Source organism: Enhydra lutris, unplaced genomic scaffold (genome assembly GCF_002288905.1).
Source record: "Enhydra lutris kenyoni isolate GAN:26980312 unplaced genomic scaffold, ASM228890v2 scaffoldscaffold13, whole genome shotgun sequence".
Taxonomy (NCBI): Eukaryota; Metazoa; Chordata; class Mammalia; order Carnivora; family Mustelidae; genus Enhydra; species Enhydra lutris.
In genome coordinates, this window is record NW_019154097.1 from 2,318,408 (window position 1) to 2,336,499 (window position 18,092).

Here is an 18,092-nt window from a genome sequence, read left to right on the forward strand (position 1 = left end):
GGTGCCCCCCCTTCAGCAGGAAAGTAGCTTTGAAAATGACTGAGTTAGCGTGTGGGAAGGGGGGGTTTAATTTACAGCTTTTGGGGCACACAGTGATTGCACAAAGAGCCTGTGCATAAGTCTATGTGGGCAAGACCTAGGGCACAGGCACCCACAGGCACTGAGCCTCAACCAGGAAGGCACAGTGGAACACGGAGACCCCAGGCGGGGTGGGGCCTCCCAGTTCCCAGGCATCTCCCAGTGTCAGTGGAGGGTCTTCCCAACCCTACCCTGGTCCCCGGAGTGAAGTCTGGGCCAGACTGGGCTGGACAAGCGGAGACAGTGTCTTCTGCTCTAAGCACAGCCCAGGGTCCAGAGTGATTCAAACCAGGTATCCTGGTGTCTAGCCCAGCTTGAGGATGGTCCTAAGGCATCTCTGTTTGGGAGATGCAAGGATGGAGCACAGAAGGAGGAGGATGACTCCCAGGAGGAGGAGGACCCCCAGGACGGTGAGTGCTCCCCACAGTGCAGACTTAGAGGCTTCTCACCTCCCTCAGACTCCATCTCTGGGCATTTCTTTCCCACCCTGTGGCCACATTCTGAACTACATGCCCTTGTCACCTTTGCCTTTTGGGGCCCCTTCCTCCATAAAAAAACAAATAAATAAATAAAAATTATATTTTTACAAACACACTGCTGTAAAGACAAATATATCAGTGTTGTGTATTAAAACCTTTTCTTCAACTGAGTTTCTTTTTTAAATTGTAAAACAAAACATCTTTTAGGGGCGCCTGGGTGGCTCAGTGGTTAAAGCCTCTGCCTTCAGCTCAGGTCATGATCCCAGGGTCCTGGGATCGAGCCCCACATCGGGCTCTCTGCTTACCGGGGAGCCTACTTCCCCCCCCTCTCTCTCCCCGTGCTTCTCTGCCCACTTGTGATCTCTCTCTGTCAAAAAAAAAATTAAAAAAAAAAAAAAAAAAAAAAAAAACATCTTTTTGTGGGCCCTTAAATAGAATATCTTGGCAGGCACAGCACCTTCTGTGTCCAATGGAAAAATCAGCCCCAAACGTCCCCAGTGTCCTCTCCCACCACACAAATGCTGCCATCTCCCTAGGCCTGTCGCCTGCCCACATGTCACCCCACTGCTCTAACATCCTTCTCTTGTTCTTTTTCGTTCATCTAATAAACATGTCTACCTTCACCAGTTTCAGTCCAGCCTCCTCGAAACTTCTCCCAAGTCTGCCCATTCTAGTTTCATCAGTTTCTCTTTTATGAAATATTTTATTTTTTAAAAGATTATATTTATTTATTTGACAGACAGAGATCACAAGTAGGCAGAGAGGCAGGCTCCCCGTGGAGCAGAGAGCCCAACACAGGACTCAATCCCAGGACTCTGAGATCATGACCTGAGCCAAAGGCAGAGGCCTAACCCACTGAGCCACCCAGGTGCCCCGGTTTTTTCGTTTTTGTTTTCTTGAAGATTTTATTTATTTATTTATTTGACAGAACACAAGTAGGCAGAGAGGCAGGCAGAGAGAGAGGGAGCAGCAGACTCCCCACTGAGCGGGGAGGCTGACATGGGACTCAATCCCAGGACCCTGGAATCATGACCTGAGCCAAATGCAGCCGCTTAACTGACTGAGCCACCCAGGTGCCCCGAGCGCCCCATTTTTTATGAAATATTTTAAAACAAATTCCAGCCATGTTGTCATTTTCCTCCTACATTTTTCAATATTCATCTTTAAAATATATGAACATTTTCTTAAATAGTAACAATGCCATACCTAACAAGATGAACAAGCCCATAGAATTACAGAGTCCCCACAATTATTTCAAAATGTCTCTATGCATTAATTTGTTGGTTGGTTTGAGTCAAGATCCAAACAAGGTCACACGTTACACTGGATTAAGGTCTCTCTTAAACAGCTGCTCCCCATCTCCCTTTGATTTGTTCACGTCCCTGACTTGTTGAGTAAACGTGGTTCTGTGGGAAGTCCATGTTCTGGTTTTGTTTGTTGGTTCTTTGTGCTGCCATTTAACTTCTCCTCCATCCCCTGCATTTTGTAGAATATACAGGAAGTTAGTTTTAATGGTGTGATTTTATTTAGGGTCAAGGGCAGGCAGAGGGGCGGAGGATCCTTTATCCTGTAGATAGTGCTCTGTGCTTCCTTTCCTGTCCTATTCAGAGATAATGTCCAATTGCTTAGTAAGGCTGACCAGTCAGTGGGTCCAGACAGAGGCAGCCTGATCCCTCCCTTGTCAAGTTCCCCATCAACCATTCCTCTTCTTTCATTTCTACCTCATCAACTTCAAAATCCTTCCACAGTAGAAAAGAAGGGATCTAATAATGGTGGGGTGTCAGGTACCAGCTTAATTAGAATGAAGAGGAAAGTCGGGATCAGGGAGGCTTTCTGAGAGGGGTGAAAGACTGAGGTGGTGGCAGAAAGGAGCAGTAGAAAACCCACGGACCTCCTGTTCTGGAGCCTGAGTCTGGGGCTGGTTTGGGGTTTGGCTATTGAGGGGGGCCTCCCCCATCCAGGTGGTAAGTTATGGTTCATGGCTCAGGTTTATACCTGGGCAGACCTGAGCTTGAATCCAGTTCAGCTGCTGCTTCTTCTTCTTCTTCTTTTTTTTTTTTAAAGATTTTATGTATTTATTTGATAGAAAGGGAATACACATGGAGGGAGTGGAAGAGGGAGAAGCAGGCTCCCCAGTGAGCAGGGAGCCCAATGCAGGGCTTGATCCCAGCACCCTGGGATCATGACCCAAGCCGAAGCAGATGCCTAACGACTGAGCCATCCAGGTGCCCCTCCAATTCAGCTTCTTAACTGGAGCTGGGTGACTTTGAGCAAGACATTTGTGTGTCCTCATCTGTGTGATGGAGATCTACTACTCCTCACCTCAGAGGGGCGTTGGGAGAATAGACTGAGTTGGTAGGTGGCGTGACAAGTGCCTGGTAGAGAATAATCACCCGGTGGAGAGGTGGAGAGGATGCCTGTTTGAGAAAGGGACCCTGCACCCCACCCGTGTGCCCTGACCAACTCTTGCCTGACGCCAGGGCCAAGCCAGAAGGGCTGAGCGCGGAGTACATGACCCTCATTCCACGGACAGCAAGACCACAGCCAGTGGACTTCCACCCAGACTCCAGGCTGCTCAAGCCAGGTGAGTCTGGTCTCTCTGCCCTTCCCAGTGCAGCCTGGCCACTCAGCAACCTGGACTTGACTCCCTGGTTGCCCTCTCGGGTCCAGGGGTGGGGCTGCCCCAGGCGCCCTACAATCACTAGCTCCATCAATAAGCGGTCAGCTTCCCAGGCATCTGGGGGATCCGGCCATGACAGGACCTGGGACAGGCCGCCTGCTGGGGATGCCCCAGCCTGATAGCATATTGTGCCTAGCAGGTGCACAACAAACATATGTTAAGAGAACTGAGCTCCACCTGCCCTGAGTGGAGAGGAATAGGTTGTCAGGGAGGGCAACTATGCCTGTGGGTGGGGCAGGGGAGCATGTTTTGGGAATCCCGGGAATGTGACTCCAGGATCCTGAGCCCTGAGGTGAGCAGCTGAGGCAGGGCACAGAGCCCCAACTCCAATTCTGCTCCTGTTCTAGATTGTTAACCGAATCCCTACCTGCTTCCACCCACAACCCTAGCCTCCAGGTAGCAGCAACTGTGGAGTGTGTTGGGGGGGGGGGGGAGTCAGAAGCATCCCCTCTCCCAGGCACCACATCCTTTTTACAGCACTCATTAGTGTGGGCACTAGAACCCCCTGCTGATGATCTCATCTCACTTCTTTGACCTGGGTCCCCCGGAGGCACCCCCATGAACCCCCTTCTCAGATACCCCATAAGATATTGGCAGGACCAGCCTTAGCCCCAGGGTGCTGCTGTGAGGGGAGACACATGGCTCCATCCTGCCCAGCCTACACACCTTCATTATGGCTTCCAAGTTTTCTTTTCCATATCTCCTGTGCAGCTTTCTTTTGGTGTTGTTGACATTAGTGCTATCTGTTTGCTCTGGCTAAGCCTACAGCCCCAGGATGAAAAACTCTGAACGGAGGAAGTGTGAACCTGAAAGACAGCAAGCTGGGGGTGGAGACTGGGTGGGGGGCAGGGAGTGGAGAGAAGGGATGGAATATGAGAGAGGGTGAACTGTGAGCTGGTTCCCAACCTCCACCTAGGGGGCACTGCTCTTCCTCCCTTAGCAGGCAAGCAGGGCTGGGAGGTGCAGAGATGGGTAGGCAGACTTTCCCAGCCTCACCAAGGGCAGGTCTTAGCCTGTAACATTAATTGGTTTTGAAGCTCAGCCCCGGAACGCTAAAGACCTCACTTCCCCAGGAGGTTTGAACATCCCTTGTAGGGCAGAGTGCAGGTGCCCTAGAGGTCGCTACCTGCTTTCACCCCTAGTCCTACAGCTGAACAACACCGGGAAGGCTGCCTTTCCCCTTGTGAAGCCCCTGGACCAGGCCTTCCAAACCTCAGCCTCGAGAGGTGGCCCTGGAGGGATTATTGCCCCTCTGCACTTTACGATGAGAAAGTTGAGCCCCAGAGAGGACAAAGGGACCTCTCCGAAGTCACTATGAGAAAACCTGGAGGAGAACCCCGGCCTCCCAGGTGCTAGCCCAGGCCCTGGCCCAGGCATGATGGGAAGGCAGCCCAAGGCCCCGGGCACTGGGGCAGGGACCAGCACACCCAGACATGGGTACGCACATACACTGCATGTCGGTGCGCACAATCCCACCCAAACCAGGGGCATGGGCAGCCCAGGGCTGACATGCTTTCCTCATATCCCAACAGAGCAGACGTCATGCAGACCCTCTGTCCTTCCTGCCCTCAGAGGATGAGAGAAAGCTCTGGCTCAGCGCCCACCCATCACACACTCACTGCTCCTGACCTCCCTGTGTGGCATGTAGGGTGTACATGTCCTCTCAGGGCTAAGATGGGGGAGCCACCCTGGCCTGCAGCCAGGGGCTTAAGGAATAAGCTTAGGGAAAACCACTGCTGTCACCACGGGCTTAGACTGCCCGGCCCTGCCAGCTGGCTCTGCCAAGCCCTCCTCGGCGTGGATGAGCTGTCATCAGAGAACCCTTCTCACCTGCCAACCACTCAAGCCTCCTGTGGTGGCTCACCAGGCTCTGAAGCTGCATTTCTTTTTCAGGGAGAGACCTGCACCCATGCACATGTGTTCTAGGGAGACCTATGTGCTCCCCCACATCACCCCTGCCTATACTGTGCCCACCCTCCACACCTATGGCCCACATCTCTGTGTGGCTCCCATGGCTGTGTGCCCAGGGACTTACCAGCCTACATACATAACCAGACATGGGCATGCATCTCACACACAAGCACATAACACAGCATATGCCCTACACACAGGAGCACACAGGGGCTCCATTCCATACACCCCCTGCCCCTTCCTGGACCAAGGTCATATGAGGGAGAGCCATGAATCACCTGCCAACCTGTGGGACCTGCTGAGCCAGCAGAATGGGAAGCCCGAAGGTGACAGATGTGGCTTCAAGGGACCAACACCCTGTGTGGGGTCCGCCCTGTCACCTGCCTCCAGCAAACCCCAATACCCCATTTCCCCAGAAAACACCTCTATTCCTTTCAAATTTCAATTTTATATATGTATATATATATAAATAATATTTTTATATATGTATCTGCAGCTGAGTTGTCTGTCACTGTGCCTCGAAGGCTACCATCGAACTTCTGCCATACAGGCGGTGGGAAAAACCAAGAGGGTAGCAGGACCTACTGTCTCTCCTCTCCCCTGTCCAAACCCAAGCCTTCCATCTATGCCCCTCCACAGAAACCCTCCCTGTCCGTCATAATTCACACCTCTCACTCCTCTTAGCTTGCATATACTTGAGCCGAGAGCCCCACTCTGGGCCTGGGCAGTCTCACTGCCCTCTCCCACCTGTGTATTCCTTTTCGTCGTTGTTTAAGATTTTTTTATTTATTTGAGAGAGAGAGAGAGAGAGAGCACAAGCAGAGGGAGGGACAGACGGAGAGGGAGAAGCAGACTCCTTGATGAGCAGGGAGCCCAAGCCCAATGTGGGGCTCCATCCCAGGACCCCCGGATCATGACCCGAGCCAAAGGCAGACGCTTAACAATGGAGCCACCCAAGTGCACCCCACCTTTGTATTCCTGCTCAGGAGATATGTCCCTGAGAATACGAGCTCCCTGAGGATGGAGGCACAGTCCACAAACAGAGAACCAGAAGGGCAGAGTAGCACATGTGAGTGTATCACCCAACAAATGGGGGAGCCTAGTAAATGCCCCCTTCCCTGGTTCCTCATAATCTGTTATCACCACCAACTCAAGTCCCACTGCTCTGAAGACTGTTCTCAAGGTCCTACTATATTCCAGGCTTGTCTGTGAATATATGGTCAACTTTGTGTGTGAATTAAGATAAAAAACATTACTCTAGGGGCGCCTGGGTGGCTCAGTGGGTTAAGCAACTGACTTCGGCTCAGGTCATGGTCTCAGGGTCCCGAGATCGAGCTGCACATCGGGCTCTCTGCTCAGCAGGGAGCCTGCTTCTTCCTCTCTCTCTGTCTGTGAAATAAATAAATAAAATCTTAAAACAACAACAACAACAACAAAAAAAAAACCACATTACTCTGGGTCTCATTATTTTCCTAGTCTGAAAATGTGACCTCTAGTGGTTGAGGGACAGCCTCTGAAGACTCCTGGGTTCCAATCCCAGCTCTGCTGCTTGGCGCTTATTTAACCTCTCTGTGCCTCAGCTGCCTCCTCTGCCTCCTCTGCCTACATGACGTCACTGAACAAGGAGTTGGGAAGACGTGAGTAGCAGTGCACCATTATACGGCTTCTCCATCTTAAAGATGCAATTGATGTAAACAGGGGCGCCTGACTGCCTCAGGCTGTGAAACATGCGACTCTTGATCTCAGGGTCATGAACTTGAGCCCCACATTGAGTGTAGAGATTACTTAAAAATAAATAAGTAAAGGGGCACCGGGGTGCCTCAGTTGGTTAAGTGTCTGAATTCGGCTAAGGTCATGATCTCAGGGTGCTGGAATCGAGTCCTACCTAAGGGCTCTGTGCTCAGCTTGGAGTCTACTGGTCCCTCTCCCTCGGCCCCTCAACCTGCTCATGCTCTCTCTGTCTCTCAAATAAATAAATAAATAAAATCTTTTAAATAAACAAGTAAATACAGTTTTAAAAAAGTACAATTGGAAAAAAAAGTACAATTGATGTAAATAACTTCAAGAGCACACACAATAGTAAAATGCAGTAACAATTAGAAAGCGATGAGTTTATCACCTTTGTTCTAAGTAATTTATATTTAGCGGTTCCTGGCTGGCTGAGATACAACTCTTGATCTCTGTCTTGTGAGTTCCAGCCCCACAGTGAGTGTAGAGATTACTGAAAAATAAAATCTTAAGCAATGCCTGGGTGGCTCAGTCAGTTGAGCATCTGACTCGATTTTGGCTCAGGTCATAACCTCAGGGTCCTGGTACCGAGTCCCTCCCCATGTTGGGCTCCATGCTCAGCAGGGACTCTGCTGGAGATCCTCTCTCTCTCTCTCTCCCTCCCTCTGCCCTTTCCCCTGCTCATGCTTGTGTACTCTCTCTCACTCAAATCTTTTTAAAAATTAAATATTAAAAATAGGGGCGCCTGGGTGGCTCAGTGGGTTAAGCCTCTGCCTTCTGCTCAGGTCATGATCCCAGGGTGCTGGGATCGAGCCCCACATCGGGCTCTCTATTCAGCGGGAAGCCTGCTTCCTCCTCTCTCTCTGCCTGTCTCTCTGCCTCCTTGTGATCTGTCAAATAAATAAATAAAATTTAAAAATAAATAAATAAAATTAAATATTAAAAATAAGTAATTTATATAATTTAATGTTTAATAATGGCTATGTTTAGTAAGCGGTTTGTAAAAATTCCTGGAACCGCTCTTGTGAGCCTGTTGGGACGGCTCCAGAACCTCTGCCCCACCCATCCCCCACAGCCTCCCCAGCAAAGGCCAGCTGGCCCTTCTAGACTTGGTCTGTTACCTCTGCCCCGACCTTTCCTAGGGTGGACGCGGGGCCTCCTCTGGGTTCCCACAGCCATGTTCGCTGCTTTTTTTCATGGCCAGTGAAGGCTAAGCTACGTCATTCACTTTCTGGCTTTTTTTCCCTCTGGGTGGCGGAGGGAGGGAACGAGCACCAGGACCAACAATCTTGTTCACCTCTGAATCCCTAGGGCTTTGAAAATGCCTGGCAGATAGAAGGCACTCAATAAATGTTCATGGAATGCAACCAGGAGGGGCTGAGGAGCCTTGCAGAGGGACACTGGGGGAAAGAGACAGGGTTAGGGAAGTGGGGATCTGATGACAGGGACGTCATCGGGGGCTCAGAATGTCTGGGAAGACAGGGTAAGAATGTTCCCTAGCTGTTGGGGAGCTTGCAGGTGCTTGCATGCAAAGGCACCACTCTGCCCCCAGAAGGTCCAGGCTCCCCCATCTCCACCCTACTTAGCCCAAATTTCAGCTGAGTTTTCTCTTAGCTCCCAGGACTTCACAAGTAACTTATAACAGAGATCCCTGGTCTTCTGTGACCAGGTTAGGGGACACTTTGTCTCTGGGAGGCAAAGGACCAAGACGATTCTCTCCATTTCACTGAGGAATGACTGAGATCCGGGGCTGGCAGGTGTCTGACCCAAGCCCTAGATGTCCCAGGACTTCCTCTTCAGCTATGAATTCCGCAAACCTGGCTAAGGGCTACAGGCTACCTTGTTCCCCAGCTCATCCTGTCCAACTCCCCTGCCTACTGACAAGACAGTCCTCTCTCCCATGGAGGGGCTAGATAGTAGAGCTCTTTCCCTCCCTTCTGGGAAACAGCTTAATTAAAAGCACCTCACGTTCCCTGATCCACCATCACCTGCCCCTCCTGCAGTCTAACCTGAATCCCTTCTGCATTCATGACATCACCTTTCCTTCCCAGAAAGGGCCCTTGGCTCCCACCCTAGAAGTGACCTCACTAAAGGGCTGTTCTCCACCCCCTAGCCGCATGGCAGAGCCAGGGCCTGGCCCAACCCAGCTTCTGTCTCTGCAGTTCCTGAAGGCTGTCACCAAAAAAGGGCAGCCGGCTGCTGGAGCCACCTCTCCCATCCTTGACCTTTGCCTGGGATACACCTCATCTACCCAGTCTCCACGACACATACACACACCCCAACCTGGAGCCCAGGCTCCACTGTCCACCTGTCCAGACTCGCCTGCCGTCCTGCTAGGTGACACACCCAAACCAGTGAGTCCCAGGTGGTTGAATGTCTCACTCAAGTTAGAGGAACAGAAAGAGGGAGCCTGAGGGAGCAAATGCCCGTTGTGCCCATGGCTGGCATCCCTTTCTAAGCTTGGGAAGTTCATGAAGGACCCCAGGGCCCAGGTCACTAAATGCCCCAGTTTTAAGAGTGGGCAAAGTGAAGCCGTGAAGGACTGGAGAATGTGGGCCCTGAGACCAGCCCAAGGCCTCAAGGGTGTTTGTGATAGGACAGGGCTCGATCTGGGGCTGGACCCCATGCATAGTCCTCCATCTCTGCCTCCTTGTCACAGACTTAGAGGGTTCCCCTGAGGAAGCTGGGTTCCAGAGGAGTCACAGAAGGGTCCCAACTCTGGTCAAGGACAACAATGCTCAGCGGAGTTCTGAGAGGTTGGACACCTCTGAAATTACTCCCAGCTCTGAGCTGAAGGGAGGAAAACAGGGGCGCCTGGGTGGCTCAGTCGTTAAGTCTGCCTTTGGCTCAGGTCATGATCCCAGGGTCCCGGGATTGAGCCCCACATCGGGCTCCCTGCCCGGCAGGGAGCCTTTTTCTCCCTCTCCCACTCCCTCCCCCTGCTTGTGTTCCCTCTCTCACGGTCTCTCTGTCAAATAAATAAATAAAATCTTAAAAATAAATAAATAAATGAAGGATGGGTCACTCCGTAATCAGGGTTTCTTACCAGTGGCATACTAAATGGGGACAGGGTGGAAGCAGTCCGACCTGGGGACAAGCAGGAAAAGTGTATCAGCAGCAGACAATTTAAAAACAGTCAAACTGATTAAAGGCAATCTTGCTTCTTCCCATCACCAACAACAGTAATCCTAAAACAATGTCAGTAATAAAATACTTCTCCCAGATGGGGTGGACCACTCCCAGTGCCCCCTCCCACTGTTCCTAAATACAGATTCACCCTTGAATTCTGGTCTATCAAATCCACAGTATTTCTTTGATCATAAGACAGTTTCACTTCCTTGGTAGAATTTATGGGTCCTTTTAGGACATCTTTTTCTGAATGTCTGGTCCTATGCATATTAGAAATATTAACCAATTCTTACAAGAGTATTTGATTTATTTGTCATTCATTCATTCATCAACAGCCATGGAAGCCCCACCAAGGTGAGGTGCCTATTTGCAACGGAGAGCTAGTCGCAGTCCCAGAGCTGGAGGGATTCCAAGGCACACAGGGAAGATGGTGAGTAAAATAAGAAGGTACAATGCAGATATCAGAGGCAGTAAGCAGAGAAGCCTGTGGGAGTTGAGAAGAGGGGGACAGAACCAAGTGCAGAGTGGCATCAAGGAAGCTTTCATGGAGGAAGGGACGTCCACTTTCACAACTGAGAGGTGAGAAGGAGTTAGCCAGGCAGGAAAGTGTGGGACAGAAAGGATAATTTTCCCCAGGAAAAGAGACAACTCATGCAAAGGTCCGGAGGTTGCCTGGGTCATGCCCAGCGAAATTCTGTGTGGTCAGATGGGGGGAAGCATGGTGATGACAGCAGTGGCCTGAACCAGACTGTGAACCATCTTGTACTTGCTCCTGAGAGTGATGGCGAGCCACTGAAGGGCTGTAAACAGGGGAATGACAGGGTGGATCAGAGTATTAGAAAGCTCAGCATGGCCGTAGCTTGTAAGGCATGAATCTGGGTGGGAAGAGCAAGAGTGGAGCAGAGAAACTTGGTCAGGAGGCAGCTCTGCTTGATGAAGGCAGGAAGCTGCGGCTGCCTCAGGGAGAGTAGCATTAACGATGGGAAAGGGTTTGGGCTACCGCAAAGTGCTGTAGTGTGATGGACTGTGGGAGTGCGGGAGCAGGAGGTGTGGGTGACTCCGGGTTTCTGGCTGGGTAGTGCCCTGCTCTGAACCAGGAACAAAGAAGGAGGGGCAGGTTTAGTGCATAATCAGGTCTCGTTTTCATATTTCTGATAAGAATTGCTCAAATTCGCATTGCTTTTTCAATGTGCCGTCACGTGTGTGAGCGTTTTTGGTTTTGCAGATCAGGGCAGCCCCCAAAACACTCTTTCTGGGTAGGAAGGGGTTATTCTGAAGAATTAAAATGAAAATTAGTGAACAGCCCCCAACTGGCTCAGTTGGTGGAGCATGCCTGGCTCAGTTGGTGGAGCATGCCACTCTTGATCTCGGGGCTGTGAGTTCAAGCCCCATGGTGGGTGTAGAGATCAGTTAAAAATGATATCTTTAAAAACAGAAAAAAAGGGAAAAAGTTAGTGAGAGATGTGGCCCCAGAAAAGTACATTTCATTAACTCCATCACACTCTACCAGTCATTCTCTCCTTCAGGCCTACTACTGAGAAATAGACAAGTAGCCTGGCCTCCTGGGATTGACAATCCAGTAAATCATAAAATAATACGGGGCTATAAACTACTGACACTTTCACATAAAACATTATTCTTTTCTCCTTGCTGTTGTTGTTGTTTTATAAAGATTTTATTTACTTATTTGGAAACAGAGCATTGCACATAGTTGTGGGGGGCAGGGGAGCAGAGGAAGAGGGAGAAGCAAACTCCCTGCCGAGCAGGGAGCCCCCAGCCAGGGGCTCAATCCCAGGATCCCGAGATCACAACCTGAACCCAAGGCAGCTGCTCAACCAACTGAGCCACCCAGGTGCCCCTTGTTATTTTTACAAATGCATAAGTTTTATTATCAAAGTGTTAATGACAACTATAGATAGGTGAAAACTACAAGAAATAAAAATAAACTACTCACAATTCAGAAACCACACAATACCTATTAATCCTTTCGCTCCTTTTCATGCTTTGATCTTTCTGAGTACTCTGTTGACGTAACTGAAAACAGTTCTGCGGATTCCTGTTCATACGATGCCCTTTTCACTGAATGCCATGGTTATAGAATAATGAACTCTTCAAGACCATGATTTCAGGAACTAAGAGTCAGACCACACTTTATTCCATCTGTCTTTTCAACTTTTAAAGTTTATATATTTTTCATTCATAAATACATATTTATATTTCAATGTTTCAGTGGTAGAGATAGCATTGCAATGAAGATTTTTGGACAAAGGCTTTGTGTACATCTCCAGTTATTTTCCCAGGGATAAATTCCCAGGGATGAAATAACTGGGACAAAGAATATAAGAAACATCCAGCTTTATTTTAACGCTTTTTTATTTATCTCTTAAAAATCATCAGTTTGGGGGCACCTGGGTGGCCCAGTGGGTTAAAGCTTCTGCCTTCGGCTCAGGTCATGATCCCGGGGTCCTGGGATCGAGCCCCACATTGGGCTCTCTGCTCAGCGGGGAGCCTGCTTCCCTTCTTCTCTCTGCCTGCCTCTCTGCCTACTTGCGATCTTTGTCTGTCAAATAAATAAAATCTTAAAAAAAAAAAAGTCATCAGTTTGGAGGCACCTGGGTGGCCCATTTGGTTGAGCAACTGACTCTTGGTTTCAGCTCAGGTGGTGATCTCAGGGTCTTGTGACTGAGCCCCACACTGGGCTCCACTCAGCACAGAGTCTGCTTAAGACGCTCCCTCTGCCCCTCCCCTTCTCTCTCTCTCAAGTAAATAAATCTTTTCTTTCTTTTTTTTTTTTTTTTGTTTTTATATTTTATTTATTTGGCAGAGAGAGATACAGCAAGAGAGGGAATACAAGCAGGGAGAGTGGCAGAGGGAGAAGCAGGCTTCCCTTTAAGCAGGGAGCCCAATGTGGGGCTCAATCCCAGGACCCTGGGATCATGACCTGAGCCGAAGGCAGACACGCAATGGCTGAGCCACCCAGGCGCCCCAAATAAATCTTAAAAAACACACACACACACATCAGTTTAATAGTGTAAGGTGAGGATCTAATTCTTGCTTTCTGGAGATGAGAAGGGATCTTCTTCAGGTACCCCCCAGCCCCCTCACCTTAGCCCCCAGCTTCTTCTACCTCCCTCAGAGAGCAGAAGAATGAAATCAAGAGGTTACCTTACAAGTTGCAATTCTCTTTGCCCTAATTACAAGGAAGTGTTTTTCCTTGTTCTGTGAGTAACTAACTTTCTCTAAGTGTCCTCACTTTCTGATGAGTAATTGGAAATGTGCTTCTCTGCTTGAACTTTGTCAAAATAGCTTGTGCCAAATCGGCTAAAAGCCCTTGAAATGCCCAAAAGCAAATAAAGTGAAAAGGGAGACCAAAACATGACAGAGAATGAACATTAGTATGTATACAGCAGTTACCACTGTATCTGGTACTGTTAAGTACTCAATAAATAGTATTTATTCACTCAACAGACATTCACTGAGCCCCTACCAGAAGTGAGGCACTGTGCCAGGCTCTGGGGACTGGCAGCGGCCTAGACAGACAAGGTTCCTGCCTTCCCAGAGTGTCCTTCTCTGGTGGGCAAGACAGCCTTCCAATTATACAAATAAGCAGTTGATCCTAAGTGTGATACGACAAGGTACTGGGGGGCCATGAGAGTGTATTGTAAGGGGATAGGTGATAGTTTGAGGGAGCATCAGGGAACTCTAAAAGGGAAATAATAATCAATTTAATAAGCGGAGATTTTATGTCCAGGCTGGGTGGAAACATTGCCAAATGTCATGGGTGCAGGTAGAGAAGAGTCAGGGTTTCCAGGCAAGGCTCCCGACAGTAAGCCTTTGATACCCTAGGAGTAAGTGCCAGGCCCCCAGGTCTGGCTACCCTAGGAGTGAAATGAAGCCGAGTGTCAGGGCAGAGCGTGCAGGGAAGCAGCGTGGCAGTCCCAGCTAGGGAAGCCCAGAGGAGGCTGGAGACTGGAAAGGCCGGGGCAAAGTCTTAGGCGCACACGTTGAGGATATCTATACCAGAGGGGAAAGCCCATTTGGGGACCTAGAAGAGGAGCTAGAGAGGAAAAAGGATGTTGATAATAGCGACAGCGGGGAGGCAGAGATGGACAGTGCTGCTGAACCAACAGAGGGGACGGGGGAGCCAACTATAGTCCAAGACTTAAAGGTGATGGGCAAAACTGGGACAGGTGGTGGAGGGTGTGGTGACAAAGGTGATGAGGATAACAGGGACAGGTGGTGACATCAAGGCGACAGGTGAGATGGGAGTGGAACTAGCCAGTAACAGGTTTGGGGTAGAGGCAGTTGATAAAGAAGACAGGGTTGGTTCAGAGAGCAAGAGCCTTGAGAACGAGGAGGGGACAGGGATAGTGGCTTGCTAAAGAAGGTAAAACAAGGATGGGAACTGGGTCAAGTGGCAGCATGGTTAAGAAAGGACCAGTGGTTGTGACACAGGGGTGATAGTGAGGGTGACAAATGAGTGACAAGGTCAGAGATGAGTGATGACCATGAAGGTGACCCAGGGATGACAGGAAGCGTGAGTGGTGATGATGTCTTTGCTGGTGGCAAACTAGAGATACCCACTCCACTCCCTCCTCTGGGCCCATTTCAACACGAGAACTGTTTCCTAGGCCGCGGGTCCAATGACTCAGTACCACGGAACAGCCTGGTCCCAGATAAGATCTGCAGGCACAGCCAGTGCCAAAGGGGCTGGCTGGATGCCCTCCCTGGCTATGTCCGGGCCCATCAAGGGACCTAAGTATGGAACCTTAGCGTCATCTCTGCCTCCTCCCCCATGGGTTCACATCCATACCAATCTGAGGTCCACCGAGAACTACTAACCTTCCTCTCCTTGGAGAACACAACTTTTGCCACAAGTGCCCTAGCCAGGTGTATTCCACTAGAATCTGCCACAGCTGACCCCATTAAAAGTTTCTGGGGCTTCTAATGTTTTGTCATAACCATTCCCTGGAAAGAGAGAGAAGGGAAGGTGGGCTTCAAGATGGGGGTGTCTGAATATTCCCATCCACTCATCCCACAAATATTTATTGAGCCCCCTGCAGCATACGAGGGGCTAGCTTTTACAACCAGACCTTCGGTTCCTGTCTCCATGAAGCTTGGTCTGGGGAATAGATACGTCAATGGCAGTCATCATCATCATCGAGAGAGAGAGAGAGAGAGTGCTATTCCCTTGTGATGGGGGCTGGGGTGGGGAAGGGGCTGCAAACTGCTTTTCAAAACCTGAGGAAAGTGGGTCCCATTAAAGGAAACCTCAGGCTCTGTGCTGGTGACCCTTTTGACATTTGCTCAGTTGAATACTTGGGCAAAACAAAACAAAATTGAGAGTATGCCAAGGGGCAGAAAGTGAGGAGGGGAGATGAGAAAGGAAAGAAAACCAGGGATGTGGCCAGAGGCCAGGGAGCTGGATAGGATGAGGTGCTGGGACACAGGTGCCACCGTGGAGCAGCCAAGGCCCATGTTCCCTCTTCCCTGCTAGAAGGCTTCAGGGAGGCTGATACTATGGGAGAGAGAACGGACCTGGGTGCTAGATTAAGCCTCACCTGAAGTTTCCTCTGACTTCTCAGTTACATAAGCCAGTGCGTTAGCGTCATTGCCTAGGCCACTTTGAGTCAGAATTCCACTTTTTTTGCATCCAGACACTTCCTACCTGGTATCACATGCATCGTGCTCATTCTAGCACTCTTGGTACCTTCCACAACCTGGCACAAAAAAGATCCTCAACAACTATTTGATGAAATAATAAACAAACAAATGAATGAGTAAACCCAAGATCTCTGGCAGAAACAACAGAGACACTACATTACACACGAGACTGTTTCAGGAGCCCCTGAGCGGAGTTTCTACAGGTCTCCCTGATCCCGCACACCTCCAGAGACTCCTACAGGTTCCCCTCTTTCCTGGATAGGCTCAAATCTCTGGGACAGCCCAGAGCTTAGTCACTTTCTGTTTATCCCCAGGCAGATGGGTCTGCTGTGGCTTCTGTCTGCAGTTGGGTCTCTCTGGGTTTAGAAGCTAAGGGGTGCCTGGCTTAGTCAGTAGAGCATGTGACTCTTGAGGTTGGGAGTTCAAGCCCCACATTAGGTATAGAGCTTACTTTAAAAAGTAAATGAATAGGGGCGCCTGAGTGGCTCAGTGGGTTGGGCCTCTGCCTTCAGCTCAGGTCATGATCTCAGGGGCCTGGGATCGAGCCCCTCATCAGGCTCTCTCCTCAGCAGGGGGCCTGCTCCCCGCCCCCCCCGCCCCTGCCTGCCTCTCTGCCCACTTGTGAGCTCTCTCTCTGTCAAATACATAAAAAATAAATAAAATCTTAAAAAAAAATAAATGAATAAAGCTTGTAAAAAAAGAAGAGAGAGAGAGAGAAACGAAAAAGAAGAAGCTGTACTCTGAGACCGGGGACCCCTGCCTGGGCGGGCCTATGCAGTAGCTTTGTCCAAGTCACCTGTACTTGAGTCATCTTGCAGTGTGGAGGAGCCTTCACAACTATACTCACCTCGTGTTGGGTAGACTGCCTGAGAAGATGTGGGCCCATTGACTGCTGGGGTTGAAATGGCCCTTGCCATCTCGCTGTCTTCTTGCCTGGGATTCTAAACTTCAGTGAGATGGACAGGAGGCTCTACTAGCTAGAAATGGAGAGTTTTAGTCAGTCCTGCTGTTCTCTTACTCAGCCAGTGTTTGTCAACAGCTACTGTGTGCCCTGCCCACACACTGGGACTCTCAGCCACATTCTTTAAACCTCCTGCCTCCTGACCCTTGGCTCTGAAAATCTGGGTTGTGACCCCAAAACCTAAAGGCTTCTGAACTCCACATCCGGACCAACACCACATCCTGTGACCCTGATCTCTCTGTCCCCAGTCTCCGCACCACCTCTGCCTCCCAACACTTTCAGCTGCTAGATGCATCCTTTGCCTTTGCTGCCCTCATCCACAGGTGTGTGGCTCCTGGAGACCCACGAGTAGGAGTGTATTTGAGTGTGAGTGTTGGTAAGTGTGCGTTTAAGAGTGAGTGAGCATTCATGACTGTGAGTGTGTGTAAGTATAAGGACATGGAGTATAAACATGGTGTCCATATGATTATGTGCATACGTGAGTGCACATAAGTGGTTCTAAGTGTGTTTGAGCACTTGAGTGCCTCGCTGAGTGTGAATCAGTCAGTATGAGTGTGCATGCATGGGTATAGATGGGTTGAGTATGGATTGAGTGGGGGGGTGTTGGTGAGTGAGGGTGTAAATGCGTTTGTGTGAGTGTAAACACACACCCTGTCTTCCCCGGGGCACAGCAGACATACCTTCATGTGTATGTGGGCACACATGCACGTCTAAGGGCCCAAAATGGCTTGCGTTCAAACCCTTACTCCCATAAAGAAAAGATTTTTGATAAAAAAAAAAAAGATTTTTGTTTTTTAAAGATTTTATTTATTTATTTGACAGAGAGAGATCACAAGTAGGCAGAGAGGCAGGCAGAGAGAGAGGAGGAAGCAGGCTCCCTGCCGAGCAGAGAGCCCAGGACCCTGGGATCATGACCTGAGCTGAAGGCAGAGGCTTTAACCCACTGAGCCACTCAGGTGCCCCTAAAGGGAAGATTTTATCCACAGGCAGGGGTCACTCTCCCCTTTCCATTCCTGACATGGAACTAAGGATCTTCCATCTAAAGGCTGCCTCTACCAGGAAAAGAGCTCTGTCTGACCAGCAGCCTGCCTCCCAACTTGGGCCAGGCCACCTCCTCCCCTCCCTCAGCCCATTTCCGGCCAGGCCCTGTCAGTGACCCTGAGCAGAGAGGCAGAGGATGAGGGTGGTGGGCGGGACATTCCAGGTGCCTCCTTGGCTATGGGGGGGCGTCTCCGTAGAGACAAGAGGTGGACCATGTCCAGATGATTATCGGGGCTCTCAGAGTTCTCTCTCCCCTCACCCAGCCTCTCCCAGAGAGGCCTCCTTGGTCCTGAGAGCAGTGAGGAAGCCTGGCAAAGGCCTATCACTAGTCTCAGGCTTCCAGAAAAACACAGAGGCTAGAGGATGGTGGGAATACACCACAGCAAGGAATTGGAGCTGATCAAGGTGATTAATCTAGTTT